Raw genomic sequence first — 14,169 nt, 5'->3', positions numbered from 1 at the left:
GTCAGTCTTTAAATAAATCTGAAAAAAATCCCCTTTTAACATTATTTTATTTTGTTAAGAACTGAAACAGGTGAATGACTGGTAAATATCAAGATGTCAGTCCTTAAGAGGAACCCCTAATCCCTAATGATGTTTTAGTCTAGTTATCAAATGTTGGAAAAACGTGAAACATGCTAACCATCTGTGATGTCTTGTTTGACGTATAATGATGATGCCTCGGTTTTTGTTTAAATGATATATTATAAAGGTATTTTATACTCAAAAGCGTGTCCTTCCCTTCAAACGTGTCCGATCAGCACACGTGTCCAATCCTCAAATTCAAACGCGTGTGGTCGACGTCAATGAATATCTAAACATGTATAGATTGTTTTGGACACTGGAATGTGTGCTTTCGCTGACGTCCAATCATGTCCATTTCTGAAGATGCACTAACGTATCAAACTCAATTTCGCTACCATGTTCATGGTTGGAAAACATACCAAAACAAAAAAAGTTTATGGAACAGACCTGGTTTTATTTACTGCGTAAATTGCGGTTTTCAATAAATCTACCCCCCCAAAAAAAAACAAAAAAAAACAAAACAAAACAAAAAACACATCATGTAATCGATGAACATAAAATGACCTCAAGGGAACTGTATTGGTCAATGAGTTAATGATAATTTGCAAGGCACTCGCATTTGAGATTTTTTTTTATGACAGCTAAATATCAAATGTAAATTTTCTTTGTATGATAAGTGCAGTAAACAAAGTTCTGTACGACTACTTGCATTTTATATTGCAATTGAGATATAAAGGTTGATCAATTAGTGAATTCCAAAGAGTTATTTCAGATGCATCTACAGATTTAGTTTCCAATACTTCGTGTGCATAAATTGTTAACTGGATGTTCTTAATGCAAAGGAATAAAACTTGGTGAAAATCAATGTTTGTTATGTCACCTTTTTTTTCTGATATGATATATGTTAATGTGAGAGAAAAATGTCCCTCATATTATCCTGAACTGTATACAGTGCATGGTCCACGTCTTGAGCCATTTATTGTCTGTCCAAGTTACAACTCCATTCGTCCTGAAGCTACTGCTGAACATGGAAATGATCTTATCGTCCTAGGGTTTGTAAAAAGGAAATTTTATCAACTTTGATTGTTTACAGATTTGTTAATACATCGTTCCACTGGATATGTAGAGACACATTTGATGTATTCAATTAACAGACTGGTTTTCCTGAATTTTCAGGTAATAAGAAGAACAAGGATACAGAAGCAAAAATCAACTGTTGACTGTTATTAAATAGTATAATCTGTAAAAAATATACTGCAACATACACTTCAGTATCTTCTTGTATGTTGCAGTATGAACATAATAAAGGAAACTTAAGATCAGATGACTTATTATATGTAACTGGCGTCATAGAGGACAATTTGTGACGTGATATGATTGGGTTAAGTATAAATTCAGACAGGTTTGAACGAAAATAATCATCGGACATGTTTAGGGGGAATAAAATTAGACATGTATGGGCGACATGTTATTTAAATGATAGGTTTGGGGGATGGACATATTTCAGCGAGGTTGACACGTCTGATCACTAAAATACACATTGATCTAATTACAACAGAATAATAATGATGAACTATAACAGTCTTTAGTTTTCTATAATGTGTTTTGTGTACTATTGTTTGTCTGTTGGTCTATTTCTTTTTTAGCTATGGCGTTGTCAGCTTGTTTTCGACTTGTCAGTTTGAATGTCCCTTTAGTATATTTCGCCTCTCTTTTATACAAGTCCATGAAGCCTAAATGTAGGACATAAAAGTCAAATCATCAATGTGCTTCCTAAAAAATAAAAATCGTATTACTACGAGTGTCTCGTAAAAGAAGTAGGAATGAATGATAACTCAGGTAATCCCACATACAAAAACATATCATTTGACAAGGATGAGATTTTGGCGAATCATAAGTCCTACATGGCTTCATTGAACATTACATTGAACAGTGATGTTCTACAAAGGAACTGTCCATTAGTTGATCGCTGATTTTTTCTGAGGAAAATAAATCGCTCAATAAAAAGAGACTTCTACATTTAATTTAAGATATTATCATTATAGTTATCATTATAGAACACGCATGCATAAAAAATCACAGTGATGATATATTAATGCATTTCAAAGGCAATTTTCTTTAAAAGTGGTTTTATTTTCAATATTAAAGGACGTAAGAAAGCACATAGTAATCCACCATTTTCTACATAAGAAAATGTCTGTATGAAGTCAGAAATATGACAGTTGTTATCTATTCGGTAAATGTGTTTGAGTTTTTGATTTTGCCATTTGATTAGGGACTTTCCGTTTAGAATTTTCCTCAGTGTTCGGTATTTTTGTTATTTTACTGTTTATAGGAATATAGATGCGATATAATTGCCGATGAGTCAACTAAAGGCTGCCGGACGGCCTACAACTAACAAGAAAAAAAAAAAGAAAAAAGAAAGAACTCACATCTCTTAAAAAGCTACAAAAGGCTCCGACAAATTAAATGCAAAGCAATTCAAACAAGAAAAACAACGGCCTGATATATGTTCAAAACAATAGGCGAAAAACAAATATGATATACAGTAACAAACGACTGCCACTGCATTACAGACTCTGGACTCGAGACAGGCACATACAGAATATGACGGGGCTAAACATGTTTGCAGGCTCCCAATCCTCTCATCGCATTTACCTCGTCAGTGGTGTAACAGCACAACAAACTATAAAAATCAGTTGAAAAAGGACTCATAAGATCGATACAAAGCAAAATCAAGTAACATAAACAGCAAGGACACAAAGAACCGATCTTTGCAATATCAACTTGATCAATTAGAGATACAACCTATTTCAATGTGTATATAGGAGACGGACGAACGCCAAAGGTAGACGATCTATATAATACAGCTTTTGACAAATAATTAAAGGGGCACTAGCTAAGAGATATAAAAAAATTATAGAATATGATTTTTTTTTGTGCAATCATTAATGAAAGTGGAATAGTGAAATAATAATTCGCTTTTAGCAGCCAGTATTGTCTAATTTTGTCAAAATAAGCAAATAAATATTGATGATGAATTATTCACTTGCAAGTGAATAATTCGACCTCGTGAATAATTCGACCTCATTGAATCCGTATTCATGTGAACTTCAATTTAACATAATAGATAGAGTTGGATAACGCATGAATTGTGTGCATGTTTGATTATTTAAAGGAAAAGAATGTCAACATTGAAAGTAAACAAAGGTAATTCATTTAATTGACTGATTCGATCCTCAAAAAAATCATACTTATACAGGTAAAAATGATGATTAAAATATATTTTTAATCTATTAATGAAATTAAATAGACCTAGAAGAATCCAATTGCACGAGTTGCGCTATCTATTTATATCTTTATTTATGTTTATATCCCTTATATGGGCATCGGTGGTTTTCGGGAGGTCAACTCGACAGTTAATTAGATGGCGTCTAGACTAAAATACACACAAAACGAAACTACATATTATCGACCCTATGCCCTGTAAATTGTTTATTTTTTTTTATAATTTGGATAAATGTTTTACATTGTTATATAACAAATATGAGAATTTGAGTCAAATCGGTGAACATGAATTTGACAGCTAGTGCCCCTTTAAATTTGCGATATATATATATTCAAACATTCTTTATTTCGAGTATAATATTATTCTTACGCCTTATATATTTATAGCACTCGAGCTAGTAATAGCCAAATTGACCTGATAGATCTAATGAACCTTTCAGTGATATTTACCTACTCATGTAATATAGATTAAGCCTATAAATTCAAAGCAATTTGACAGTGGTGATAATGACACCTTCTTGACCTGAATCTATTTGTTATTTATTTGTATAATATCATTTCTAAGTTTGATTTAATGTTTCTAAGGTTTTCCTTTTATTGTAGCATATATCTTTTTTGTTGGTTTTTTGTTCAATTCTGTAATTTTGTCCAGTCAGAGTAAAGATTTGTGACATCATGCATGCCGTTACCATAGTTAAGCGTCCTTTACAATTAGAAACCGAAATTATTACTGACTGGTTTTAAAAACGAAAAAAAAACCCAAATTATATACTAGTATTCAGAAATTCGAAAGTGTATTTTAACATTTAAGTAATAGTCTAGATAGCGGTCAATTTCTCTATGAATAAACCAGCGTCGGAGAACTATCTGAACTTTTCATATTACATTACGAATACTCCAATACTACCTTCAATGTCATTATAACAAATGACGTGGACTTTAAATGGAACAAATGTTTTAAAATCGATCAATATTTATGTATAGCTGTTTACTAAATATATCAAACGGTATAGACTTTTTTGTCCAAATTTAACCTTCTTAATGATCTTGTTTGAAGGTTAATTCAATGTAAGTAGTGCAATACATATGAAATATCTGATACACTTGAAAGGGTGGCCATCTAATATTCTTGTGGGTAAAGTGGTAGAAAGGGGGGTTAATCGGGAGGATTTTTTCTGTGATTCTCTCTTATCCGTTTTGCGCGTAAAATTTATTTTCACCATTTTACACATTTTTTGGGGCAAAATATCCAATGTCATTTTCATTTGGACCAGATTTTTTTCCAGGCCAGAATATTCATCCAAAATCCTCATAGTATATGTATGGTCAAGACATAAAACGTTGTAAATGAAACTAACTCTTTGAAAATTCGTGCGTCCTATGCACTTTTCTGGATTGACATTCAGCAGGGTGGCTCAAACCAAAACATTAGAAATCCAATGGTGTATGATAAGTTAGGATTTGAAAAAAGAATGTAACCTTTTAATTATATTCTTTTATTTTGATTAGAAGAATACATATATTATTGTGACAACATTTAAATGATTAAAATGTTATTCTTTCGAATGGATGTCAAAGGACAACTATAATATAGTCACCAGTTCATGTACATGTACAGTGATTTCCAATCCTACATAAACGTTGTTTTGTTTTATAAAGATTGCTGGATTTGGTAAAGTATCGTATCGAACACTTTTAAAAGTATTGTATTGACAATATGAGACAAGCATAACACTGTATCTGCAATTGTTTTATGCTTAAAAATTTTAAAACGTGCACATGTTTACTTTTCACTATTTTACCATATAGCTCTCAAGAAGCATACATTCTGTTGTTCATCCTTTGTGGTTAAACTGAACCCTTTGTTCAATCCTTAGTTAAATGATTGAGATGTAACCTTGTTTCGGACCTTGATTATTATTTTAACCAAGGAATATTGTCGTCCAAAAGTAAAATTACCCACTTTTTCTACGATTGAAAAGGTTACTAAATGTTTGGTAAAATCACATCCTTATTTTTATACTTTTATTAATCCAAAACTGATTATAACGTTTTACAGTCCTTCTCCTTTTTTATAGCAAGGTTTACTTTCATAGAAATAATCATTTTTTGTTGTTATCGTCTATGCCTATAAACAAATTCATTCCATTAAAATAACTTTAATAAAATAAGGTATTTATCTATTATCATGTACAATTCTCCGATCAACGCTTCCTTTTCAAACAAAATGTGCTATCTGTCACGTCCGTGATGTTGTTATATATTATATAACGAGCTTATATGTGGAATACCTTATTTTTTTAACAAGCTAACATAGTCATTGATCAAAAGGACTCGAGAAATGTACTTGGCAATCATACCACATCTTCTTTTTTATATTATACTTTTTATTTACTATGATACAAATTAACATTCACTGAAAATTTAACCAACAGTTACGTTACCGATGGTTTAACAAAAGCAAGAGTTACGAAACCGAGGGTTAAAAAAAAGTTGATCAAAAGAATTTTAACTTTTTGTTACATAACCGTTGGTTGAATAATTTAACTCTGTGTTATATTTAACCAAACGTTATATTCAATGATGAACAAACGGGTCCAGAGGGCCTCGGTGGTAGAGACGTATAAATGCTTGTTATTCATTTACAGTAATCAATAGCCTGTCAACACTTATGTTTGAGCTCGAATTTTACTCTTAACAAGTGTGTTCGATTCCGATTTAATATGTACTTGACTAGGATTGCAAGTTGTCCTACCGGTGCTTCCTACACTAATAACAATCGCTCCAATGATAAAGACAAGAGGACTGAAAATTGCGTTACACACCAATAACATATATCTCTTGTGGTAACCTTTAGTATCTGTAAGGGTAAGATTTTTCAGAAGGTTCTTAGCATTATGTAATTTGAAGTTTGATATTTTACAGAAAACACATTTTGACACAGAAAGTAACATTGAGGCCAACTGTATTCAAAACGATCTGGAAACCATATACTTAGCAGAGAATCAACAAAACGACAGTATTTTGTCCTGCCTTTCGAATATTTGTTTAAATGAGGACCTCGCTGACGTTTATTTCAGTTTTCCAGGAGAGGAGTCGAGACGATACCCAGTTCATAAAATGGTGCTTTCCATGAGAAGTCCGGTATTTAAAGCAATGTTTTATGGAACATTCCCACAAGAGAACCGAGACGTAGAAATATTGGATATAAAACCAAGTACATTTAATTTGATGTTGAGGTACATCCTTGTTATAATAAACATAAATATCTGCAGATGTTTTCAATGCAACAAAGCCTTCAATTTATACGGATTATAAGAATGCAAAACACCTTTCCCCAATAATATATAATTTCACATTGATTATGTTTTAATTTATTGGTCTATGCTTTTGTAGCTTTTACTTATTTGTTGATCGTATATGGCTAACATATTTCCGCTAACAATTTCTTCAAATCTATAATCCTTTTTAAGAAAATAGCTGAAAAACAATCATAAAGGGTAAACATTGTTTTTTTCCTCCCCCTAAGATTTCATCTAGACAACATAATTTTCTGTATATATTTATATATATATCAAGTCTAAATTGAAAACAACGTTCAAACCTATAATTGCGTTGGATAAAAACCGCAATTTTTATACGTGTGCATGCAAAACAAATTTCTTTGGAGAGGGGTCTAAATACAGCACAAACAACATTTTCCAAAAGACCAAAAAAGTGAAAATGTATATTTTAACAAAACGCATTTGACTAACAGGTCGAACAACGGATGTTCTTAAAACCTGCTGACTGCCATGGCGATTGCCAAATAAACGGATCACAGATGTAACACAAAGGATCTTAATTATATTAATTTAATACCAAACAGAAAACAATAAACTTGCGGAAAAGATGGTATACCGCAAACATGAGGTGCAAAAAGTTGTACACCATATCCGGATTTCGACAATTAATGTCTCTTCAGTGATGTTAGGAATCGAAACGGTATTTGGAAGGCCATATAATTTACCTCAATTTGGGAATGACTCTTGAATTTTGAAGAGTCGAAATAGGATGAACGGATCATATAAACCCGAAGGCAAATATAATACAAGCCCAAACGAAAAAATATATCAAGTCTAAATTGAAAACAACGTTCAAACCTATGATTGCGTTGGATAAGAACCGCAATTTTTATTTAATTTTTTCACCAAAAAGTGAAAAAGTATATTTTAACAAAACGCATTTGACTAGCAGGTCGAACAAAGGATGTTCTTAAACCCTGCGGTTGTTATCCAACGCAATCATAGGTTTGAACGTTGTTTTCAATTTAGACTTGTTTATTTTGTTTTTGTTTGGGCATTGTTTTCAATTTAGACTTGTATATATATATTTATATATACAAGTCTTAATTGAAAACATCGTTCAAACCTATGATTGCGTTGGATAAAAACCGTAATTTTTATACGTGTACATGCAAAACAAATTTCTTGGTAGAGGGGTCTAAATACAGCACAAACAACATTTTCCAAAAGACCAAAAAAGTGAAAAGGATATTTTAACAAATCGCATTTGACTAACAGTTCGAACAACTGGTGTTCTTAAACCCTGCTGACTGTCATTGACGATTGCCAAATAAATTGATCACGAGATGTAACATGGATCTTAATTATTAATTTAATACCAAACAGAAAACAATAAACTTGCGGGGAAGATGGTACACCGCAAACATGAGGTGCAAAATTTGTACACCATATCCGGATTTCGACAATTAATGTCTCTTCAGTGATGCTAGGGATCGAAACGGTATTTGGAAGGTCATATAATTTACCTCAATTTAGGAGAGACTCTTGAATTTTAAAGCGTCGAAATAGAATGAACGGATCATATAAACCCGAAGGAAAATATAATACAAGCCCAAACGAAAAAATATAAACAAGTCTAAATTGAAAACAACGTTCAAACCTATGATTGCGTTGGATAAAAACCGCAATTTTTAAAAGTGTGCATGTAAAACAAATTTCGTGGTAGAGGGGTCTAAATACAGCACAAACAACATTTTCCAAAAGACCAAAAAAGTGAAAAGTATATTTTAACAAATCGCATATATATATATATATATATGTAAGGTTTTAAATACTTCATTCAAATGATTCAAATGTATTGTTAAATTCCACAACTACAAAATGCATGAATAGTTTTATTGTCAGCGAATGCACCTACATAATCTTAATAAAAACGATATGGAAATAACAAAACTTGTGTATATAAGATTTAAAAAAAATATTGCATGAATTGATTCTTCTTCATGCCTACAAATTGTCTAGCGTTTGTCAAATATTGCAATAATCAAACTATATAATGTTAAACGTCGGAAACATTTTATAAATCGACGAAATAGACACAGAGTGCTATGAAAACAAGAGATATGACTACTTCTTCAACGTGTGGATGTTTTTGTGTTTTTTTGTTTGTTTGTTAACCGTTTTGAAAGGCAGGTATTTGTCTTGTATTTTGTGCAAAGGGGTTCACGTGTGACAGTATAATGTTCCACGTGCAAATACTCAATATCCTATCAGGACTAAATAAACTCAAATTACAAGAATTACCTATGACAATGCAAATTTTAGCACTCATGCAAAGACTTTGTGAAATAAGATGGATGACTTTTGTTTACGTAGTCTGGCGTATTATTCATAGGCAATGTAACTTTAAAACATTTACATACCGAAATTTGTCTTTTTGAATTCAGCATGAAAATACTGCACTCAAAACATTTAAGTGGTACAATAATGTTTTTCTTGTAGGTACATGTATACAGACAGAGTACAATTAACAGGAAAGATAGTTATCTCCTTGTTATATGCAGCACAAAAGTATCAATTTCAGTCGTTGCTTACCTTATGAGAAACATATTTGCGTAACAATCTTGGGATAAGGAGTGCTTGTACCATTTACAGCAATGCAAAGCTATTTTCATTAGAAAATCTTAAACAAGACACCCTTAAGTTTATTTCATTGAATGCCTCAGGAGTGTTTGAAGTTGAAGATTTTTTGGCTGTTCCTGCGAATGATTTAGTGGATATTTTGAAGCTTGAATCCATCAATATTACTGAAGTTAAACTGTTCCAGTCTATTCTCAAATGGGTTGATACGAAATTGGGAAAATCTCAGACACTTATTACAGGACAAAATAGAAGAGGTATATTTGTATCTTCTGGAATTTTATACCTAATAGCTTTTCCGTCACTTAGCCTTGATGAATTTACCAAAATAGTTGTGCCTGCTGGAGTCCTAACTGACGAAGAACAACTTCAACTTTTCAAAGCTATTACAATGAATGAGGTGAGCATGTGGACAAAATTCCGCGTCAAGCCACGGAGCAGCGGCAAGATTATCAAAATATCAATCGGAGATGTTGTTCCGTCTTTAGAACACATGCATTTAAAGGAAAAAACATCGTTTCAAAGCAGTTGCGCAATGAATGGAAATTACTCCTTACACAGAACACAAAACATATATTTTTAAGCTTCGAGAAGAATAAGAGTTGTTTCTGCAAACGTCAACCCCAAATTTGTACGTGTTGGACCAGGTTATGAGTGTACCGTGGCGTGCACATTTAGAGGCAAAACAGTAGATCAACAATATGCTTATGGCGAGAAATGCATCATACACATCGACGAAGAATTTACACCAAATGACTCTTGGAATATTGTCTTCGAAATCAAAGATGAAAGACAAGGAAGAGTATTACTAAAGGATTTGTTTAAAACTTTAAGAAGCTGCCAACCATCACCAAATGTGCAATTTCAGTTGTTACCAAATTGCTATAACAGCGGACAGATTCAACGAAAATTAAACTGGAAGCAGTTTTTTACGCCTGGGAAAAACACCAGAATTGACTTCAGTTTTGAAGGCATTTACCTAGTAGACACGTTCGATGTGGTAGAACTCGATTACTGAGCGTTCTTGAAGCATCTTCATTATTATATGTAACATTCAGACACATATCTCCTTAAACGTGTAGCATCCCTCTAACGTATCCATATGATGTTATTTTATGATCAAAATTGCCAAGCTAATATAAGACGCTGAAATGTGTCCTTTCATAAAGCACACTTCAAATGTTTAAAAACGTCTTAACACGTACATCCGAAAAATAACCACTATTTTATCATATATATGAAAACAAGTCCAAACAAGATTTATTGGGATTATTGTAGACCCGGTTCATTTACCATTTGAAGGTTGGAGTCTGTTAGAACGTTTAAACTCGCTGCATTTGTTTGCACCTGTCCTAAGTCAGGAACCTGTTCAGTTGTTGTCGTTTGTTGATGTGGTTCGTAAGTGTTTCTCGTTTCTCATTTTTTATATAGATTAGACCGTTGGTTTTCCTGTTTGAATGGTTTTACACTAGTCCCTTTTTGGCCCCATAATAACTTGCTGTTTGATATGAGCCAAGGCTCTGTGTTAAAGACCGTACTTTGACCTATAATGGTTTACGTGTCTCATTGGCACTCATACCACATCTTCTTATATACATTTTAAAATCTAATGCTGCTTCGTGCAATTTTATTGGGTGTATAGCGTTGACCAAATCACACTAACTTTATATGAAATACAACGCTTCGTACTAAAAGTGTGTGCACAATTAACGCTTATATATGATTATATATACGTCACAAAAATACATCACTATGGAGTACTGTGCTGTCGTTAATGAAAGATGTTCGTTGTTATTCTACGATGAATGTTACTAATGATCTATTATATTTTTTGTTTATGCGTTTCTCTGTGCTCTGTGTTATTTCGATTGTTTGTAATGTAATCCCATCACGTAGTGTTGTCATTTTAGCGATATTTTTTAACATTACATTAAAGCGGGAGGTTTGGCTAGCCATACTACCAGGTTTAACCCAGAATTTTTTTTTTAAATGTCCTGTATCAAGTCAGGAATATGGCAGTCGTTATCAAATAGTCCGTTTCTTTGTATGTTGGCTTTCGTTTTTGTTGCACTTCAGTGTTTCTGTTGTTCCCTTGTTTTCCTCTTATAGTTGATGTGTTTCCCTCGGTTTTAGTTTGAAACCGGGATTTGTTTTTCTATCTATCGATTTATGACCTTTGAACAGCGGTATACTATTGTTGCCTTAATTTGTAACCCATTAAGTTTTCAAAAAGGAGCATTTATGTCTTACAAGTACATGTATATGCTACAACTGTGTGAAATAACGAGTAATATCAAACTTTTGTTTGTTTTCCTATGCATTGTTTTGACGTTGTAACAGGAAGAACGTGCAGTCATGAATGTTAAACTGTATTGAAATATGAAATACAATTTAACAATGCCTCGCGAGTATTGTCAGCCATTCAAAAGTACGCATTCTTATGAAACATACATGTAATGCAAATAATACAGTTTAATTTCAAATCTGGGATTTAAACAAACCAAGTACTATTTACATAAAACATTTCGAAAGTTTTACAGACGCCATCACTAGTTGGTTGGCCGTTATGGCATATCTGTTTCGTGGATGACGGCGGGTATGTTCCAAATGTCATAATCCTGTCCTCTTCGAGTATCATTGAATATGATCCACCAAATGAGACTTATCACCGGGTTTGTACTTACATGAGCAACATGACAGATGCCACATGTGGAGGATGGTTTGTTTACCCATTCGGATCACCTGCAATCCCCCCAGTTATTTTGGTTGCGTTCGTGTTCTTCGGTCTTCAGTTATATATGTTGTGTTATGTGTACTATTGTATGTCTGTTGGTCTTTTTTCTTCTTTTTTAGCCATGACGTTGTCAGTTTTCGAATTATGATTTTGAATGTCACTCTGGTATCTTTCGCCTCTCTTTATCAAAGTTGTGTTTTGTGTGCTGTTGTTTGTCGTCTTTTCATTTTTTTCGTTTCCTGACGTTGTCAATTTATTTTCGACTTATGAGTTTGAATATATCCGTTTTTTTTTGTCTTTTTCCTCTGTTGTATTGTCGGATTCAATGTATAAATCGTTGATAAAAAAGTTTTGAAGTTTTGTAAAATAACATCTAGTAAAAGAAGGTCCACTTGTTCAAATCTTTGTCCTTTGGTCTTTCTGTCTTTCTAGATAGTTGCGGCATTGGCAATCATATCATAATCTCAGTTTTTATTCATGTTAAGAACATTAAAAAATGTTAAAAGGACTTATCTGATCTAACAGTCTTCGTATTGTTGTCTGTGTTGTGTCTGAAATATTGTATTTATGTCTGAATTCTCCATATCGGTAATGGTCTTCTCAATCCTATGCCCAGATAAAAAAAATGTGTTATGCTTTCATAATCGTCAAATATAATTTTTTAGTAGTTTTAATTTGATAAGAGTTAACTTTTACGCGACTGTGTACTAATCCCCTCCCACCAAAAAAAAAAAAAAAAAAAAAAAAAACCCTTGGAATGAATAAGTAGTTAAAGGAAACTCTATATTTGCTTAGAGATTTTCGTACTGTTATACAACACATTATTAAGAATGCATGGAATCTCTATGAATCTCTATATGACATAGGTATGATTCAATTCTCTCAGGGTCACAAAACGACTAGTGGGTTTTAAGATGTAACAGTCACCACTAAATTTTGGAAGAATGGTATGTGGTGACATAAAAGAACTCTACAAAATACTGAAAGAATAGTTCGATAGAGCGACAGCACCATTTATTAAATACCGTATGGTATGTTCCTGAGAACAGGAATACGAGGAAATTTACGAATCAAAATTCACAGAGATAAAACAAAAATAAGGAGAAATGCACTAGTTTTAGCAGTTGTAAACAATTGAACACTTTATCAGCGTCTATATTTACTTTACCGTGGACAAATACTTTTAACAAGAGTGCACACACTGAAATGTCTCGCCTGTTTTACCGACCATTGATTTTATTTTGAAAGTCTTAAAGATAAAGGTTATACTAAACGTATCATATAAACTTACTATTTACAAAGATCAATGAAAATGAGGTAAAGGTCAGATAATTCCTGTCAGACATACATATCCACCACATATACATTTTTTTAACCACCACATATAGCTGACCTATTGCATATGGTAATTGAAAAACAGACCAAAACACAAAAAAAATTAACATTGAACAATGTACAACGAAAATGGGATCAAGGTCAGATTATACCTGCAGGACAGACATGTGCACCTCACAGTTATTCTGTACACCAAAATACAGATGGCCTATTACTATAAGTATTTGAAAAACAGACCATAATACAAAATCTTAAAATTGACCAATGAACCATGGCAATGAGGTCAAGGTCAGACGATTCCTGCAAGACAGACATTTACACCTTGCAATCATATGACAGTTGTTATCCATTCGTTTGGTGTGTTTGAGCTTTTGATTTTGCCATTTGATTATGGACTTTCCCTTTTGAATTTTGAGTTTTTGTTAGTTTACTTTCCATACACCAAATTTAGTTGACATATTACTTGTAGTACTTGAAAAACAGACCAAAAACACAAAAAAAAAAATAAAACACTGAACATTTACCAATGAACCATGAAAATGAGATCAAGGTCAGATGAAACCTGCCGGACTGACATGTAACAATAACAATCATTCCATACACTATATATAGTTGACCTACTGCTTATAGTTTTTGAGAAATGGTCCTAATCAGGGAACTTTAACATTGATCACTGATCCATAAAATGAGGTCGAGGTCAGATGAACCTTGTCTGGAGGACACGAAGACGTTGCAAGGAACCCATATACCAAATATAAATATCCTATTACATTTTTGTACTCATAATAAGTGAGAAATTAACATGACAAAAACTTTTTTTTTTTCAAA

The sequence above is a fragment of the Mytilus californianus genome, unplaced genomic scaffold (assembly GCF_021869535.1).
Source record: "Mytilus californianus isolate M0D057914Y unplaced genomic scaffold, xbMytCali1.0.p SCAF_9, whole genome shotgun sequence".
Classification (NCBI taxonomy): Eukaryota; Metazoa; Mollusca; class Bivalvia; order Mytilida; family Mytilidae; genus Mytilus; species Mytilus californianus.
The sequence above is the reverse complement of the archived record's forward strand: the minus strand, read 5'-3'. Positions refer to the sequence as shown.